Source organism: Lissotriton helveticus, assembly GCF_964261635.1.
Source record: "Lissotriton helveticus chromosome 1_1 unlocalized genomic scaffold, aLisHel1.1 SUPER_1_unloc_2, whole genome shotgun sequence".
NCBI classification, from domain to species: Eukaryota; Metazoa; Chordata; class Amphibia; order Caudata; family Salamandridae; genus Lissotriton; species Lissotriton helveticus.
The window spans coordinates 5,021,449-5,041,656 of record NW_027611659.1 but is presented as its reverse complement, the minus strand read 5'-3'; the positions used below and the strand labels follow the sequence as shown (position 1 = coordinate 5,041,656).

Below are 20,208 nucleotides of genomic sequence, written 5' to 3'. Positions count from 1 at the left end.
GGATATATCCACAATAATTGAATCTAAACAATAAATAGAAGTGGCACATGTTGGGACAAACTTAAGCGGCTGATGAGTGCAGACACGGGCACGCAAGTAGGCAGAGAGGCCACTTACCCGAAAGAAGCCGTGCGGATGCGTCCGGCTTAGGGACGAGTCCGTCGGGATCAGGCAGAGCCGTGCTCGGGCTGGGATCTGAGGATGGTGAATCATAGACATTCAATTGAGTTAAATGGAACGGTGGGGTGGTTACAAGATAAGGATTCGCGGGAGCAGCCCACAGATCGGCTTACCGTTCGCGGAGTGAATCCGTATGAGATCGAGGCCGGCTGTCAACGAGGGAGAGCCTAGTTCCGGGTATCGTGATGTAACCCTGGAAACCAGGACACGTGACAGATAGGGCGGAGATTGGGAGAGGCAAATGGTTGCATAGCGACATGGACGCCATAGACATAGTAAAAATACTAATCCTGCCAAGGTGGTCGGAGACGTAGACTGCCAATACGCCCACGCAATTGCACGCGTGAGCATATCCAGATGTTGGGCCCTTCAAGTGGCAGTAAAGTCTGACGTAGAGTAAATTAGCGCAAGGGGAGACCAAGGGGCGGTCAGCATCCTGCGTGTCAAATATATTAGCTAGGAGTAAAAGGAGACTCACATGGCATTGTAAAAGGTGAAGTACGGTTGACAGCAGAAGGAACACTAAGAATTTCTTCATGTTCAAGGACAAATTCTATATGCAAACTTCTGGAGTTGCCATGGGAGCTCCCTTCGCCCCGGATGTAGCCATCTTATACGTGGCGGCTTTCGAACAGGATACGGTACTAAACCCCATCAATCCATTCAGAGACCATCTCGGTCTCTGGATGAGATATATAGATGACATCCTATTGGTATGGCATGGTAATTCTGAAGAATTGAGTTTGTTTTTTGATTGGTTGAATGTACAATCCCAGTTCCTAAAATTTACAATCCAGTCTGATAAACATCAAATTAATTTCTTGGACCTTACCATTTTTGAAAGCGCTGGCCATCTGTTGACCAAATTATACCGCAAACCAGCCGAAAGAAATTCTTTGCTACATTACGGTAGTCACCATCCCCGAGCATTGCGTGATAATTTGCCCTTTGGGCAATTTTTACGCCTACGCCGCAATTGCTCGATGAAGGACCAATACTTCATTGAATCTGAAGAACTCAAACAGAGACTCCTGAGCCGTGGTTATCCCAAACAATTGGTCAAACGAGCAAGGAAGAGGGCCTGGTTTTATCCACGTGAGGAGTTGCTTACTCCTAAAAACAACAAAGATGAAACAGAACACAGAATAGTATGTGTCACAACCTTCAATACTAGAAGCAATGAAATTAAACGGATCATAAACAAACATTGGGAATTGATATCTGATGACATCCAACATAAAGACCCGCCATTACATGCTTTCAAGAAAGCAAGGAGTATTAAAGACCATGTTGTCCGCTCCCTCTTTAAGACACCAGAGGTACCCACCATCAGAACTATGTGGAACCTCCCTCCTATTCTGGGACACTCCCGATGTGGCGGTTGTAAAGCCTGTGACAGCACAATACAGACTAAGCAGTTCACGTATCGCCACCACAAAATTCAGCTAAAGAGTCAAACCAATTGTAATACGGCCAACGTAATTTATGCCATTGTCTGTCCATGCAACTTGATCTACATAGGACAGACTCAGCAGAAAGCTAAAACAAGGATACTTCAGCACATGAGCAGAATTCGCTGCCAAGTACTAACCGCACCATTGGTTGCCCATTTTTCCTCCGCAAGTCACTCACCAGAGAGTTTAAAGTGGGTTATCATTGAGAAAGCATCCTTGGGACCCCGGGGTGGCAACATCTCCAGCATCCTCAACATTCGTGAACTCAAGTGGATGTTCACTTTTGACTCCATTGATTCAGGGCTCAACGAGCAGGACAGTTCCTTCTCACAATTAGCTACCTTGACTTGAGCAGTATCATAGTCTTTCTCACAATTAGCTACCTTGACTAGAGCAGTATCTTTATTGTTCAGTGGCCTTTACCCACATGCGTGAGGTACGCCCCGAACACTCCTAGATATCTTACTGCTAGTGCCAAGGGCCTATACCCGCATGTGTGAGGTACGCCCGTAATGGCCATGATCATATGTGGGCTGTCATCGGCCATCAGTTTACCATGTCTGTGCCCCTTATGGTCAAATTGTACATCATTCCATTTATATGCTATATGCAACTAAGCACACTGGTCTCCTCCAACTATGTACTTGATCTCACTTTGGTGTACTCTTGTAAATATGCTGTAATAGACTGGTTTTGTATGAGGCACCTCTGCATCTGAACAAGTGTTGCTATTTAATCCTCATGTTGTTGGCCTCCGAATGTATATGCTATTCAATTCCAATCAATGATCCACTTGTTTCTGCGAATGCCCTCAGCTAGTTCACTGGTTACCCAGAATAGGTACCGATTGGTGTTCCTTCTGCTGTCAACCGTACTTCACCTTTTACAATGCCATGTGAGTCTCCTTTTACTCCTAGCTAATATATTTGACACGCAGGATGCTGACCGCCCCTTGGTCTCCCCTTGCGCTAATTTACTCTACGTCAGACTTTACTGCCACTTGAAGGGTCCAACATCTGGATATGCTCACGCGTGCAATTGCGTGGGCGTATTGGCAGTCTACGTCTCCGACCACCTTGGCAGGATTAGTATTTTTACTATGTCTATGGCGTCCATGTCGCTATGCAACCATTTGCCTCTCCCAATCTCCGCCCTATCTGTCACGTGTCCTGGTTTCCAGGGTTACATCACGATACCCGGAACTAGGCTCTCCCTCGTTGACAGCCGGCCTCGATCTCATACGGATTCACTCCGCGAACGGTAAGCCGATCTGTGGGCTGCTCCCGCGAATCCTTATCTTGTAACCACCCCACCGTTCCATTTAACTCAATTGAATGTCTATGATTCACCATCCTCAGATCCCAGCCCGAGCACGGCTCTGCCTGATCCCGACGGACTCGTCCCTAAGTCGGACGCATCCGCACGGCTTCTTTCGGGTAAGTGGCCTCTCTGCCTACTTGCGTGCCCGTGTCTGCACTCATCAGCCGCTTAAGTTTGTCCCAACATGTGCCACTTCTATTTATTGTTTAGATTCAATTATTGTGGATATATCCTAAACCGTCACGGACTGTTCCCCAGCCGGACGTTCTTTCATCACGGCAATCTGGTGAGTCTATATCCCTCCGGCTTGCTCATTAGACCCGCCTTCCCCTCGGCTAACGTAAACAACTCTGCATTCTATTTTTGTATATTTTTGTAGATTTTACCTTACCTGTCTACGGTTCACCTGGACCCCTACCACTAACGCCCTGACATCTATTGTTGCTCACACGGTGAGTTTTGCCTTTACTAGTATTACCATCCACCTAGGTAGTGTCAGCCATTCAGTGGTTCACTCCAATTATTATTTATTTTTATTTATTCTATTTTTTAACAATCACTTTCATTCCACTGAACCCATTTGGTCATTATTTATATACCATTTACCTACCTGTGTGGTCATTCAGACCACGTTACACCCGCAACCCACGCGGTATCACTGGTAAGAAGTGGTGCGTACCCGCCCACCGTGTTCGCTACGGCTTGTCTCCTCACGCCAATTACTAACCAATCTTCAATTCAACTGACATGCTTGTAATTCAGTGTATTCATAGTCGCAATATATCCCATAGGACTTGAATGAGTGCCTTGATCTCTACCCCTTCTTGTTTGGGGTGATGTGCTTTTGCTTACTTATTCACTTACAGGGGCTAATGTCCCGTACTTACCAAATATATTTATATACCAAATAGGGTGTGTGCCCCTCCTGTCCTTATGAAGACCCTCTGGCAAGACAAACATTGATGTCTGCACCTTCGAAAGGGTCGAAACGTCGACATACGTCTACCTTCCATCGCCAACTCCACTCCCTACTACTCTCATTAATTGAACTTTTTGGAGTATGGCTTCTTTTGAATAACCCATGAACTTTTTTGTCTCATTTCAATGTACAGTGTTTGTAACATTACTAAATGATTGACAATTGTTGATTTTACTGTCTATTTTGAAATCTCACTTCTTCCTTCACCATCTCCCCACAACCACCACCACTTCCCTCCCCTCCCGCTTTTGGGGCACCATGTAAATTACCGATTGTTATTGTATATACTAATTGCATATTTAAATGCGTATTCCCATTGTGAAGTAAAACAGTGTGGATTCAAGTTATGTTTCTTTGATTATTTTACATGGTTGTGTTTACATTTTCCACTGTTACTGGGACCCCTCTTTCTTCACTGCATAGCCAACCCAGGTCCCCGTAACGTTAACTGGGTCAACCCCCCTACTTATAATCGAACACTAAATTGTGGCCGTGTAAAAAGCTATTCACTTCAGACCCTACGGAATACCTTCTTTATCTAACAGGATTGGGCACTTTGGTGCGATTGTAATGAACCATGACATGGATGACAGATAACATGGATGACAGATATCAACACACAGGCCCTCTCCCTGCAAAGTCTCTAATGCCCCTCTCAGATCTGATAGACTTGATGTCCAAAGCCTTCCCCTTTTGGCATTATAAAAATGTACTATGGTCAAGCGGAGCGATCTTCCCACGACTAATTTAAAGCCCTAGAGCACTCTTGAATCCCACTTCAGTTGCTTCATCGCCCCTCCAAGAATAAAAGCCATAAAGATAATCAGACCACCTCTCGCTCTGCCCGCTCTAGAGCTCGCCGCTGAGAGAGAAAGTTGTAAAACCTCCAATGAAAAAATTGTTCTCAATCTCCCAGGTCTCCTGGAGGCAAATTATATTAAAAGACCTAATAAACGAGATCCACCTTGCATCAGCAAATTTTGCTGATAACCTGTCCACATTCCATGAGAAAAGGGTACGTTTTTCTGTTGTCTTTAGTGCGGATTGGATGAGTGGTAATCACATTTTCTGGTTGGGGTATAGTGACTTCAGAAGGAAGCCCGCAAATAGGGGCTCTGCATTAGAGTTTGAGAGAGCTTCGTCATCTGCCAGAACCTGTAAGGGGGAGTTTGTGGGGGATTCATTCATAAGACGACTAGTATCATCAGCTGGAAATCAATCCAAATCATTGAGGTCTGCCAGAGGGGCAAAGAGGTTAAAAAATGCATTCAATCAACCAGGAACCCAAAGATAACCCCATTGGGCAATGAAATGCTCCGTGCATGTATTATTGTGCCAAAGTCTATAAAAAAGCCCAGTGGTAATAATTTATTATTCGATTGAAGAATATTGGAGTGGGCTGAGTATTTCAGGAAGTCATGTTCTAGAGCAGGGTATCTAACAGTGATGATAACGTGATCTCCCTCAAAGCTCTTCCTTGAGGTCCCTATCCAGGAAATTCTTCTAGCCATCATGATGTGTCTGTGGTCTGTTACATTAAATCTAGTGTGGTTTCCCAAGCAATGAGGCACTTTATTGATTATTTGACCCGCGGATTCCTGATTCGCTGAGTTGAGCCCTTCCTATTTTGCTGTGCAAAGTTCGATAAGGTGCTTCAAAGTTCCTGTGATAGGGTGAAGGTGTTAGCTGTTGCCTCGGGATGGTGAATTCTTTGACTATAGAGAAGATCTCCTTGCATTTGTTGGACCTCGCCTCTATGCATTCGGTTAGTACCCTTTATTGGCTATCTCTCAGAAGTTGGTTGAAGCATCAGAATATAGCTGTGTTGCTGGTTTTTGGTGTTGACATTGTGGATGGTAATCCATTTTCTTTCTAGCTTCTTTGATTTGCAGAACTTGTGTGTATAGCAGCTGGCTTGGTTTTTGGGTCTTTTTTGACTGTTGCTTTTGATGGGTGTGAGGGAGTCCATGCACTTTGTGATCCATGTAATGAAATTGGTGATGTCCTTGTACGGGATTGTTGGTGGTTGGTCTGTTTTGAGGATGTTGAACCAGTCTGCCCCAGGTACTTTCCTCCAGTTCCAGCTGGATAGGTTGGGGGTGTGTTTACTTGTAGGGTGGTGATTGAGATAATATAGATAATTAAGTGGCAGGTCCATGTGAGCCGTAAGGCAGAGTTGTACATGATCCTGTCACTGGTAGCGAGGATCAGATCTAGAGTATGTCCTGCGATGTGTGTAAGGTCTGTGATGAGCTGGTCAAGACCACTATTTTACTGTTGGTCTTTCAAGGAGGGAAGTGGAGCGGGGATCTATTGGCTCCTTGAGGTGGAAATTGAGGTTGCAGAGCAGCATGAAGTCTTTGGAGTAGATGATGAAGGGAGCGATGAAGTCAGTGATGATGTTGCAGAAGCTGCTTCATGGTCCTATTGGCCAATATGTGAGGGTGTATTTCAGGGTGAAGCTGACGTCCATTTGTAGTATGACGTGCATGTGTTCCTTAGGTGTTGATGTCGATGGACGTGTAGCATTTGATGATATCGTTCTGGATGATTGTGAGTCTATCTCCTGGCTTGTGAGGGCGGTCCTGACATGCCCTCTTGGAGCCAATTGGGATAACCACGCTGGTGTCAGGGGCTGATGCAGGCCTGAGCCAGGTTCCTCTAAGGAAGAGGAGGTCCAGAGCCTTCTTTCTGAGGAGATCCGACATCTCCGAAGTAATTTTGCTGCACGAGCGGGTACTGAGAACATGGTTGTGAATTTTTGTTTTAATATTGGTTTGGTGTGTTATGTGGCATTATCCCTAGTGAGAGGTGACATTGCTGGTGCATGGGTGATGCATTAAGGTGTGCTGCTGCAGGTGAAGTGCAAAAAGAAAAATTGATGGACAGAATGCAGATCAATGTCATACATTCACCCCACTACAGAGATCTGGGCCTAAATCCATAGTTTTTTTGCTCACCATGCCATTCCAGTTTGGACCCAGTCATATACAAATCAGTCTTGACCCTGTGCCTAATGGAAACAGTCTAGCTTGAACTGCCTGGCCAGGTCCTCCCTGGACTGCAAACAAGCATCCTAGGACCAGTTTCTGGCTTTCAGACCTCATCAGCCTGGATAGCTTGACTTCAGTGGCATGGAGAGCACAGGACTCACGTCCGAGCATACCCGTCCCACTCGGGGTGACAAATGCAAAAAGAGCAATTGATGGACAGAATGCAGAACAATGTCATACATTCACCCCAGTACAGACATCTGGGCCTAAATCCATTGTTTTTTTGCTCACCGTGTAATTTCAGTTTGGACCCAGCCATATGCAAATCAGTCTTGACCCTGTGCCTAATGGAAACAGTCTAGCTCGAACTGCCAGGCCAGTTTCTCCCTGGACTGGAAACAAGCATCCTAGGACCAGTTTCTGGCTTTCAGCCCTCATCAGCCAGGATAGCTCGACTCCAGTGGCACGGAGAGCACGGGACTCATGCCTGGGCATACCCGTTCCACTCGGGGTGTCAAATGCAAAAAGAACAATTGATGGACAGAATGCAGAACAATGTCATACATTCACCCCAGTACAGAGATCTGAGCCTAAATCTATAATTGTTTTGCTCACCAGGTCATTCCAGTTTAGACCCAGCTATATGCAAATCAGCCTTGACCCTGGGCCCAATGGGAACAGTCCAGCCCGAACTGCAAGGCCAGGACCTCCCTGGACTGGAAACAAGCATCCTAGGACCGGTTTCGGCTTTCAGCCCTCATCAGCCAGGATACTTTGACTTCAGTGGCATGGAGAGCACGGGACTCATGTCTGAGCATAACCGTCCCACTGGGGTGACAAATGCAAAAAGAACAATTTATGGACAGTGTGCGAATATGACAGGTCCTACCATGGGGTGTGGTGCAGCAGTTGGAGTTGTATCTCTGTTGAGTGAGAAGAGGAACTCTGCAATGTAGAGGTTGCAGCTGAACGTACCAGGGTTTGTGGCACTGGGTTTGGGCTACGGGCAGATGAGTGCGGGCAGGCTTGCCTTTGCCTATGTTAAGTACTTGGAGAGGACAAGGACAGGGAGTGTTATGTAGGGCTAGCTGATACTGAAAGTGGGTAGGAATCACATCAGAAGAGCAGGTAAGGAATGGGGGAGGTGGAAAGAGGCGCAACAAGGGAGAGGGGTAGCAGGAACACTAGGCAGGCAAACTGGTGGGAGAAATGGCAAGAAGGTAGAACATGAGCACAGTGGTGGGAGCTGGAAAAAAGCTAAATTGTGCGAAGAGGCGATAGAAATGTGTCACACTGTGAGTAAGAACAGAGGAGGAAAATCATTAAAAAGGGTGAGAGATGAGTATGAAAGAGGCAGAAAAGATAAACACAGGTGAGAGAATGCACACAAGTCGGACATAGGAGTATAAAAGTGGCAAAACAGGTGGAAATGGCAAAGGAAAGGCATGGAGAGTGAGCCAGAGGAGTATGAAACTGGCACAAAGGATGAAATGAAATAGATATGGCACAAAAGGGAGAAGTAAGCGATAAGCGATTAAGAGGAGGGCAAAGGCCCAGAAGAGAAAGAAGCCAGAGGAGGAGAGAGAGCATCACCAGGGAGGTGGGGAGCCTCCATTGAAGAGCTGAGTTAAAAACGGCCTTGACTGGCTGGAGTGCAGGTCCAGGTAGGTACTGTGTTGGGTCTAGGCGGTGTGTTATACCGTTCCCACTAACAAAAGTAGGATGACAGAACTTTGGAATGTGGGGACTGAGTCCATTTACACTATCAGAGACTGTCGGCCCTTTAACTCACCTGAGCCCCTAGCCTTCCGGGGGTGGCAGGTGATTTTGGGAACTTACTAAATGCTTACCTTGGTAAACATAAGAAGATACAAGTGTTCAAAACATTTCTTAAAACAATTGTAGTCTTGCATAGAATGAATGAGATGCGGGTATTAGGCAGATAAACACAGCAATGTAACCAGGATTATGAATATAGTGAAAATAATAAGCAGTCCAACCATGTCAGTCTGATTTCTATAAATTTCTTCCCATTGCTACTTTATTCTGAGAGAACAGTGTGGGGCATATTCTCAAGGACTTATCCCTGAGTTATCAGTAATGTATCGAAGCAAAGTGGTGAAAAATGTATCGCCCTATTCACAAGCTGGTGCTAAAAACCGATATCACCAGTTTGCCAGCTGCAAAACACATCGCTACAAATGACCCTGGCAACTAATGCAAATGAGATGCAGAGTAGACGTGCCAGTGCAAAAAGCAGCAACAACAGCGACCAGCCAGATCGGCGATAAGATCACAAAACAGGCGATGAGGCGCATTAGCAGCAGTGATTTAACACCTGCTCTTACCTGGTGTAAAGTCGGATGCCAACCTGCACCATGAAAGCGAACCACGGCCCAAAGTCACACCTGAAGAACAACAGATGCCATGGAGCTACTGATTATGCAGCTCGGACACCCAAGAGGATCACAACACCCATCGCCACCACCCCTTTTGTGTTTCGATTTAGATACCCGTACATAGGTTTCCCAGATCATTTATTTATTTATTTATTTAAGGATTTATAGAGCGCCTGGTGACCCGAGGGCATCCCCGCGCTATAAAACTGTAAGTTGGCTAAGAGGGGGGAAAGGAGGAGCGGAACTCTTTACTTGGGGAAAAGCAGCGTTTTAAGTTGTTTGCGAAAGCGAAGATAGCAGGGTTCCAATCGCAGGCTGCGGGGAAGCTGGTTCCAACGAGAGGCTGCCTTTACAGAGAAACGACGGCCTCCGGTACGTGCCCTCCTAAACTTGGGAACATTCGCCAGTCGTTCATTGTCCGACCGAAGGGACCTCAGGGCCTTGTACGGGGTAACCATTTCTTCCAAGATGGAAGGGCCTTGTCCATTTAGGAGCCTGTGGGCAATGCACATAGCCTTGAACTCGATCCTCTCTCGTACTGGCAACCAATGGAGTGCTTTGAGGGCAGGTCTTCCGGAAGATCTGGAGGGGAGACCAAGCAACATCCGAGCAGCTGCATTTTGGGTTCATTGCAGCTTACCCAGGGTGGATTCGGGGGCTCCCAAATAGACAGCATTACTGTAATCCAGTCCGGCAAGAACTAGTCCTTGAATCAGTAATTTCCTGGAAGGAGGGGGGAGTAGGGGAAGAATCTTGCGGACGGACCGCATGAGTCCAAAGCAGGTACCGGCTGTTTTAGTAGCCTGGGTTTTCATGGTTAGGTCTGGTTCAAGCCAGACCCCCAGGCTCTTAAGTTCTTTCTTGGGGGTGGGCACCTCACCCAAGGAGTCGGGCCAAACAGATGGTGGAATAGTTGTCCATTTCTTGCCCATCAGCATGACCTCTGTTTTGGACCCATTGAGCTTGAGCGAAGATTCGCACATCCAGTGATGGATCTTCTGGAGGCAGTGCAGAAGACTGTCTGGGCGCTGGTCTAAGTGTGACAGTGAGACGACCAGTTGTCCCTATATAAGCACAACTCACATTGCCCTTATTTAGGCATAGTATCCCAGTCCCTATTGAGGCATCAGCCATGCTATCCAAATACAGGCATGGTCACCTACATCCGTCCATCCCACGTCACAACGAGTTCTTGGAAACCAGACCCTTAAGCCATTGAGACTTTTCCTGCTTGGATTATTGATTTCTCCAAGAACTCATTTATTATGCATGAACAACTATTCCTTAGGGGTTCATTCATGACGTCTTCCTCTGCCCGACTTTACGTCAATGCTAGCATTCCTAGGCACCATCCAAGTATGAATATACCTTCACTTACCATGGCAAACCAGGGCTCGGCTACACAGCTCGATACGGCTCGCCACTGCAAGTTCGGAAGGAATTTGAGTCCCTGTCTGACGCACTGACCAGACGCTGTCCTCCCTGCTCGCAGAGAATCCAGCTTCCAGTGTCCTGACTCCCTTCGAGGGTTGGTAGTGATTGAGATCCAGAAAGAGATTCCCACCTCTCCCATTCTAAGGTATGGAGCTGACTAGAACCTAGAGGGACACTTGGCATATACAAACTATAGCATACCCTACTATAACACACAGCACCTACTTCTTAATTCGTACTACACTTAGTTTAGGTACAATGTGGTAGAACTATTTAGAAGCACCCGACAACTATTCACAATTTAGCCTGTGTTATTTATGTATGTTTACATGAATATATGTTATAGCTAAAAGACAATGCTATTGCAGCATTATTTAGTCTTATTGCTTACGCTGTACGTATTATATTTCACATACTGTCTTGCGATTGTAACAGCTCATATCTCTTGCACGACAAATAAGACTGTGCAATGAATCCTTCTATTGAAAAGCCCGTCTATCTAGTTCTGTGTAATTCTGAAGAAACTAAGCATGCTCTATTGACTGATTAAAATTGTTATCTATTGTTTCCATGATTTTGAGAACTGTCCTGATCCTTAGGGAAACAAAGTTGTCATGTTTATGCGGTTGTCAGAAACTGCTCCCTTCTTATTTATTCGAGAAGTTTCTAGTGACGTCTGCGTTAGCTGGCACACAAAGTAATTAAGTTTAATATACTCAATAGAGGCATACTGACCTCAGTCCTATGCAAAAACTATACTGTATATTATTCCAATGGGTAGAGCCTATAAGGGAGATTGGAAATAGACTACACCCCCAGGCCCGCCGAACCCCGGGCACCTCCCCTGGACAAAGATATGTCACATCAACTTTACGAAATCATGAACAAAACACATAAAATTGTATAGAGCACTGGATGGCATATAATCAAAATTAAAAGGCACATTATAGGGTAAATTAAATTCTTTAAAAGCTGGTGCATACAGTACTTACGGGAAACACATCTGTGAGAAGAATCATAACAATGGGTTTTAAAAACATTATTTTGGACTCAACAAAAAATTTATAGTCTAGTAAAATGTGGGCACATGAGCCATTTCACAGAGAATACCACATCAAAAGGACCCTTTATTATGCTGTAGTGTGTGTGCAGTTGCATGGATAGCATGTTGGATACTTACCTCAGCTCTGCTGGGGATTATAAGATGAACTGCCTCCTATCAGAGCAGGGAAGTTGTAAGAAGTTAGGGCTATGTTTACGTAGGGGTTACATCGCTTTTGCACCACGCAATGTGGCGCATGCATGATGCAGACCCAAAAGGTGACTTGTGAAGCCGGAAAGGACAATTTCTGTGGACCTGCGTGGCCTAATAAATCCAGAGTAATACAACACAGCGCAAATTGCTGCGTTGCGTTACTCTGCCCCAGGGAGGCGTTCCATGGATTATGATGCCCTCCCAGGTTTAGCCTTACAGGTAGACCTGGGAATGTGCCAAAATGCTACACCTTCCCAGGGGAGGCGTCTTTCTCATTGTTACTTCATCTTTCACGTTACTTCCTCTTTCTGTGTGCGCCTCAGGGGATTGTTTTTGTGCAGGAAGTTTCCCCTTCCTGTAAAAACACAATCCTGCATGTGACTCAGGCACTCTTGCACCATGGCGCAACGGTTCCCAGAGTTGGTGCTAGACAGCCCATTGTGCTCCGGTGCTGGGGAAAGGTTGGAATTCACCATAATTGGATTAATATTACACATTATTATCTTTTCGCTGTAATGCAGCACAGCGAGGTGACTTGCTGCGCTGCGATAGTTTTTGATAAACATGACCCTGAATAGATATTCTATGATCTTCCCAAGTTAGTCTTACCAAGGCTACCGATCATTTCCATTCTCTTATTGTGTACCACATTGTGCTCATACATGACTAACAAGCCTTTCTAGTTTAAATGTAGGCACATTTAAACATTTTGAAAAAGTCCTCACAATAGGAGCTCCTCATTAAGTAGGTATTTTTACATATTTAGAAATGTGGCAGATAGATCATTTACTTTTAATTCTTATGTACCTTTGAGATTTTACATCCAAAGCATGAGAAATGAATGATGCTAATATGTTTGAGAACTAAATACTTTTACATTTTTTTTCCAATTTTCCTTCAATACAAGAAAAACCGAACTCCAGTTCTGACTGGAAGAGACGCCTGCCTTCTTGCTCAGGGTGGTACAAAAGGGGGTGGTGATGGACAGAGCATCTGAACCAATCAAACACTCACACCCAGTCAAAAGATCTGGGTTTAATCCATCACCGTTCTTTAGCCCACTCTGCCACCCCAGTTCAGACATGGCTATATGCAAATCAGTCTGACCCTGTGCCTCGTGGGAACAGTCCAGCTCGAACCGCCAAGCCATGCCTTCCCTGGACCGGAAACAAGCTTCTGAGGACCGGTTTCTGGCATTTCAGCAATCTTCAGCCCGGCTTGCTTGAATCCAGTGGCAAAGTGAGCAAGGGACTCACGTCTGAGCATACCCTGCCAAATTATGGCGAACAAAGCGGTACAAAGGGGGTGGTGATGGACGGAGCATCTGAATCAATCAAACACTCACACCCAGTCAAAAGATCCTGGTTTAATCCATCACCGTTCTTTAGCCCACTCTGCCACCCCAGTTCTAACATCGCTATATGCAAATCAGTCTGACCCTGTGCCTCATGGGAACAGTCCAGCCCGAACCGCCAAGCCAGAAACCGGTCCTCGGAAGCTTGTTTCCGGTCCAGGGAAGGCATGAGTTGAATCAAAGGGTGGCCAATCCCATCTATGTCGGCAAAATAGAGCACTTTGTATTGAATCTGCCAGGAGTCTGACAACCAGGGTAGCTTGTGCTGAACCTCAGAACCCCCTCTATTTTTCCTAAAGTTGATTACAAGCAGAACTGTCATATTCTGGACTCCTTAAAGTTTACACTTGCCGATTTCAGAACTCTGATATAACAGGCATTTGGAAAGTAAACTGTTGAAATAATATCATTAATCAATCAATCAGTACATTTTTGGAGTGCACAACTCACCCGTGAGTGTCTCAAGGCGCTGGGGGGGGAGGGGGCAGGGGAGCTGCGACTGCTCCAACAGCCAGGTCTTGAGGAGTCTCCTGAAGGCCAGCAGGTCCTGGGTCTGTCGTAGAGGGATGGGGAGGGTGTTCCACGTTTTTGCGGCGAGGTGGGAGAACAATCTGCCTCCGGCAGTGGTTCGACCGATGCAGGGGATGATGGCAAGGGTGAGGTCAGCGGAGCGAGGCTGGTGGTTCGGGGTGTAAAAGGTGAGTTATTCATTGAGGTACACAGGTCTGGTGTTGTGGAGAGCTTTGTGAGTGTGGGAGAGGCGCTTGAAGTTGATCCTCTTGTTGATGGGGAGCCAGTGTAGGTCTTTTAGGTGGGCTGTGATGTGGCTGTGGTGGGGGATGTAGAGGATGAGGTATGCGGAGCTATTCTGTATGCGTTGTAGTGGTTTCTGGAGTTTGGCTGATGTTCCTGCTTAGAGAGCATTGCGGTAGTCCATTCTGCTGGTGATGAGGGCCTGGGTGACCGTCCTTCTGGTACCGGTGGGGCTCGTTCTGTAGATCTTGCGGAGCATGCAGAGGGTGTTGAAGCAGGAGGAGGAGACGGTGTTCACTTGCTGGGTCATTGACAACGCGGAGTCCAGGATGACTCCCAGGTTGCGTGCGTGGTTATTGAGCATTGGTGCAGCTCCCAGTGCGGTCAGCCACCAGGAGTCGTCCCAGGCAGAGGGAGTGGATCCGATGATGAAGCCCTCTATCTTGTCCGAGTTCAGTTTCAGGCAGCTGAAAGTCATCCATTCAGCGATGGCCTTCATAACTTCGTGGATGTTGGACTTGGTGGTGGTGGGGGCCTTTATGAGGGAGAGGATCAGCTGGGTGTCTTCTGCAAATGAGACAATTTTGAGGTTGTGTGATCTGGCGATGTTGGCGAGAGGTGCATGTAAATGTTGAAGAGTGTCAGGCTGAGGAACGATCCTTGTGGTACGCCGCAGATGATCTTGGTGTATTTGGAGCAGAATGGGGCGAGGCGTACACTCTGGGTTCTGCCGGTGAGGAAGGAGGTGTTCCAGTCCAGTGCTTTGTTATGGAACCCTGCATTGTGGAGGCATGTGCAGAGGGTGTGGTTGCAGACGGTGTCAAAGGTGGCCAAGAGGTCCAGGAGGAGGAGGGCCACAGTTTCTCCGTTGTCCATCATGGCCCTGATGTGGAGAGTTGCGGCGATGAGGGCTGTTTCGGTACTATGGTTTTTGTGGAATCTGGATTGGGACGGGTCCAGGATGTTGTTCTTTTATGGAAAGGAGGTAAGTTGCCTGTTGACGATCTTCTCAATGACTTTCGCCGGGAACGGGAGGAAGGAGATGGGCCAGAAGTTCTTGAGGTCCCTGAGGTGAGCTTTGGGTTTCTTGAGTAGGCGTTGATCTCAGGGTGCTTTCAGCTCTCCGGGAAGGTAGCAGTCTTGAAGAAGTTGTTGATGATCTTGCGGAGATGGGGTGCAATGGTGGAGCTTGCTTTGTTGAAGATGTGGTGTGGGAAGGGGTCGGATGGTGAACCGGAGTGGATGGTGTTCATGATTTTGATGCTGTCTTCGTCATTGACGTGGGTTGAGGAGAGCAGGGGGTCGATGTTGATGTGGCTGGGGGGCGGTGAGTCTGAGGTGTCTGTGTCTGTTATGGGGGCCTGGTTTCTGAAGCTGTTGTGGATGTCTGCGATCTTGCAGTTGAAGAAGGTGGCTAGGGAGTCACATATGTCTTGTGAAGGCGGGATGTCATTGGAGTTGGAGCTGGCGTTGGAGAGTTCCTTCACTATGTTGGAGAGCTCTTTGCTGTTGTGTGCGTTTTTGTCAATGCGCTCTTTTGAAGGAGGTCCTCTTGGTGGCACTGATGAGTTGGTGGTGTCTGCGGATGGCGCTCTTGTAAGCTGTGTTGCTGCCTGGTGTCTGCTTGTGGTGCCTACGGCAGGGGTGCTTGGATGCCTGGGGGTCAGCCGTGAACCAGATGGCTTTTCTGTCAGTTCGAGGGCTTCTTGATCGGGTGAGAATGTTGGTGCAGTCGTTGATCCATTGCCTGAGGTTGAGGGCGGCAAAGTCGGTGTCATTAGTTTCCGTTTGTGGGTTTCGGGCGACGGTGGTGAATAGCTGGTCTTTGGTGACTTTGCTTTAGCTGTGGTGGGGGACCCGTTGTGTGCAGTGGCACGCTTCTCAAAGGTGAAGCGCAGCAGTGGTCGGTCCATGGGAGTTCAATGGTGTGGCTGAAGGTGACGTGGTTGCTGGCTGAGAAGATGGGGTCAAGCATAAGGCCAGCAGAGTGGGTGGGAGTAGTGATGAGCTGTTTTGAGTCTGAGGTTGTCGAGGTTGTTGAGCAGGGTGGTGGAGTTCCTGTCGTTGGTGTTCTCGAGGTGGAAGTTCAGGTCTCTGAGGAGGATGTAGTCCGTCGACGCAAGGGCGTGTGTGCTGACGAAGTCAGCAATGGAGTCACTGAACTGCGGTCGGGCCGGGTGGTCTGTAGATGAGGATTCCTCTGAGGGTGGTGTTGGGGTCGGTGTGGATCTGGAAGTGTAGTTGTTCAGCGGTGATAAGCGTGTCGTCGGTGCTGGTCAAGATTCTAAGGGTGTTTCTGTGGACGATGGTGATTCCTCCTCCTGTTCCATTGGTGCAGTCCCTGCGGGTGATCTTGTAGCCGTCAGGGATAGCCATGGCAATGTTGGGTGCCAAGGAGGGGTTCATCCAGGTCTCTGTCAGGAAGGCCAGGTATAGGGAGGTGGAGTCGAGAAGCTCCCAAAGTTCGATGGCGTGTTTGTGGGCAGACCGGGTGTTGAGCAGAATGCATCGGAGGCTGTTGCGACCTACCCCGGTGGCCGTGGTGCTGGTTTGGGGGCTGGTGTAGTGGCAGTTCCAGCAGGAGAAGGATCCATGAGTCTGCTTTGGTTTGCCAGGAATCTGGTGTGTGATCGGCCGGTGTTGAGTGCGTGGAGGGTGCTGGTGTTGTAGCAGCGGCGGGTTTCGTGGTGTTCGCGGGACCAGGGGGTCTGGCGCTGGGCACGGTCCAGGCACGGACAGGCGCAGATGGACTTGCCTTTGGCGTGTCTTCTGCATGCCAGTGGTGCACCCACCATAATAAGGGAAGGTTGGAGGGATGAGCAGCTGGGAGGCGGGGAGCGAGAGCAAATGGGCGAGCAAGGGGGGCAGGCTGCATGGGGCGCAGCAGCTGGAATACGGCAAAAAAAATAAAAAGGCGGACTAAGGGGAAGTGAGAACAGCCACAATATACAAGAGAGTGCAGGATAACTCAAAACAGTGCTGCACAATAAAATACAGTAAGAGGAAACTGCGCCAACACTTTGAAGGTCAAGAACAATGGAAACATCTTCTTCAAGATCCGAATTTGGAAATAACAAGAGGACACTACTGAATCATCTGAGTGGCCATGTTGAGAACCTTACCTAACCAGAAAATGAGGCCGGTTTGGATTAGTCTACCAAACTGAATCAAGGACATTTGTTACCCAGCACCCTAATTTCTATTTGTGAGATATTAAATTCAATGACATTACTGGTCACCCAATGCAAGGTGGCAATTAAAGATCATAGCAACTTCTTTTGAATTTCAGAGGAGGGCTTGTCAAGTCTTTTAGTCAAATGGGTATCAGAAAAAGAGATTCACTCACCTCCAAGGAGCCTGATCAAATGTCAAATGGTAACCTTTCTAACTGGCCCTGAGACTGATGGACTTTGACGTCAGTCGTATCTGAAACATGAGCACCTTTGAATGTTCAATGAGGAGGTATTATAAAATAATATTGTCTACACTGACCCCCACATTGATGCCACTGGAATCTGGAAAATATCATTGACTGCACTATCTTTATTTAAAAGTTTTTCCCCACTGAGTATTATTGTGGAATGCTTGAACATTATTTCATTACCCATATTTCAATTTATATTATATGTGGTTTCTATTTATAACAATGTACTGCTTATATAGCCTTGGGTGATGAAAACAAAGAACGGTAGTGGTGTTTCCAAAAATTTTTGGGAAAAGACCGCACATCCAATAAAAGCTAGTAAAGTTAGGAATAGTAATGGATAATCAATAAAATGTTTCTTGATAACACAAGACGGAGTGCTACAAGGACCACTATCCTCCACTACCAAGAAGGAACACAATTTATCAAGCCAGAAGGAATGACAAAAACATATAGATCAAAATGGTCAAGAGAGCACAATCCTATAATGAAAGTATAAACAAGACTAGTACAATATGAAGTCTGAACAGCTGTATATTCAAGTAAAGTCAACAAATCCTCATAATATGCAGGACAAATAGATGAGTTGAGTTCATGTTTTGTATCAACTTTTCTTTTATTGGATCTTAAAGGTCATTTCCCAAATGATAAAACGACAGCCAGCCGACACGTGTTTCGTCCGTACTAAGAATGAGATCATTACTTTATGGGCTATGGTTGTTTTCTATACTCTGCAGTTTCCATTCATTGATACATATGCCGTTTTTATTCTTATTTCAGATATAACATTTTCAAATACATAGAAATACATAATTTTTTCTTATGCACTTAGGTAATCCAATTATTGATCATCGTTCATGGGACATGACAATATATATGCTGTTATTTACTTCTACATTTGGGGCAGTTTTATATTTTGGATAACTGTTTCATCTTGGTGGTGGCACTATTTTATTCCACATCGTCTAATCACTGGCTATCATGTTTACTCTTACTCAGGGCCCTGGATTTTCACTCTGGGTGTTTCACTTTTCGGTGACTTGGATATCTGACTTTAGTAGGAATTTTTTCTAAAAAATAATAAAATAAAAAAATCTGTCTTTTTCTCTCTCTTCATATATATTAATTAATCATTGCACTTCCTCCTGTGGCTTCTTCTTTCATTCTTTTGCACTTAGATTTTATATTAGGTACACCCAGGATTTCATGTTTACTCAGGTTGTATTGTTTTAGGCTCTGTCTCTTTTTTTATGAGTTGACTTACATTGTAAATATAAAAGTTTTAACATTTTTTGTATTCTCATGTATATATTATCCCATCATGTCTTTACAGCCTTGAAAAAGTCCATGTACTCATTCTTAGTACGGACGAAACACGTGTCGGCTGGCTGTCGTTTTATCATTTGGGAAATGACCTTTAAGATCCAATAAAAGAAAAGATGATACAAAACATGAACTCAACTCATCTATTTGTCCTGCATATTATGAGGATTTGTTGACTTTACTTGAATATACAGCTGTTCAGACTTCATATTGTACTAGTCTTGTTTATACTTTCATTATAGGATTGTGCTCTCTTGACCATTTTGATCTATATAGCCTTGGGTGATTTCTTTATCTTTTAATTGTATTCGTGAAGTACACTGATCCTACACCCTCAAATAGAGAGTAAGCCTTTTTGATTGGCCAGCACATCAATGATGCGCTGGGGAATCATGCTCTGAAGTTGTTTTATCTCGGTGGGGTCCTCCACACCAGGGTCTTTTTGCAATTCAATATAAGTGAGCCATCATTTCTGTCTCTTGCTTTCTTTCTAGCTGTGCAGGTGTGAGGCGGTGTGAGGCGGTGTGAGGCGGTGCTATTCTACAGCTACATACAATGTCTTCAATGAAGATAGAAGAGTTGAAACGCCGCAGCAAATGTTAATGTGGAATCTTTTTCTTTGATCCTATTTTAATGAATTAAGACTGAGCCTTTCTGGCACATACTTACACTCAGAGATCAAAAAAGTCAGCCCCACCGTGGTCACGATTAGTCAATGAATAAAGAAAAACATAGGTTTACTCTCATTAAATTGAAATGCAAAGGAATATAGTCGTACTACTGATCAATACACTTTAAAAGGAGATTTCATATATATGTTCTTGCCGTGTGATTCAATAGCCATGAATACAGACGTTGTCCCACCATATAAAGAAATAAACAAGAACCATGAACACCTCATTCAACTCTGCAATAGCATAACAATGGTCTCCCTTTGAGTTTTGAATACATTTATAATCAATGCTCACTAATTCTTCTCTTTCCCAGTATAGTCTGTGAATGTCATCCTACTCAACAAATCCAAGAGGAAAAGTAAAGAAGGGGATAAGAATGTACACTAGCTGGACAAAGTGATACATCAGTAAGATAGATTCTTGTCAGTGGGATTATACAGCCAGGATAGTTTTCATCCAAGTGAACCCCCTAACTTTGATTAACTCTGCTGATCCTTGCACCCCATGGAGCAAGAGTGGATACAAAAGAAACTTTTTTTATCAATCTATCTCTAACCACTCATCCCCTTGCATACCCTCATGTTTTCCTCTAGATCTTCTGCTCCTTCTGAATGTCATATGCTAAATCCCCCATACATTTTGAAGTGTATATTACTACTAACAAGT

At 45.7% G+C, this 20,208-nt stretch overlaps 1 protein-coding gene across 5 annotated transcripts in view; it reads left to right on the top strand.

Moving 5' to 3' along the window:
- The window catches only part of LOC144805731 (lymphocyte antigen 6E-like), a 154,000-nt gene extending 134,151 nt beyond the window's left edge, over nt 1-19,849 (top strand). For all 5 annotated transcript variants that reach the window (XR_013605588.1, XR_013605587.1, XR_013605589.1 and 2 more), the window contains one exon: nt 19,363-19,849. The gene's annotated coding sequence lies outside the window, so the exon portion shown is untranslated. The remainder of the gene's footprint in view (nt 1-19,362) is intronic.
- The last annotated feature ends 359 nt before the right edge of the window (nt 19,850-20,208 follow it).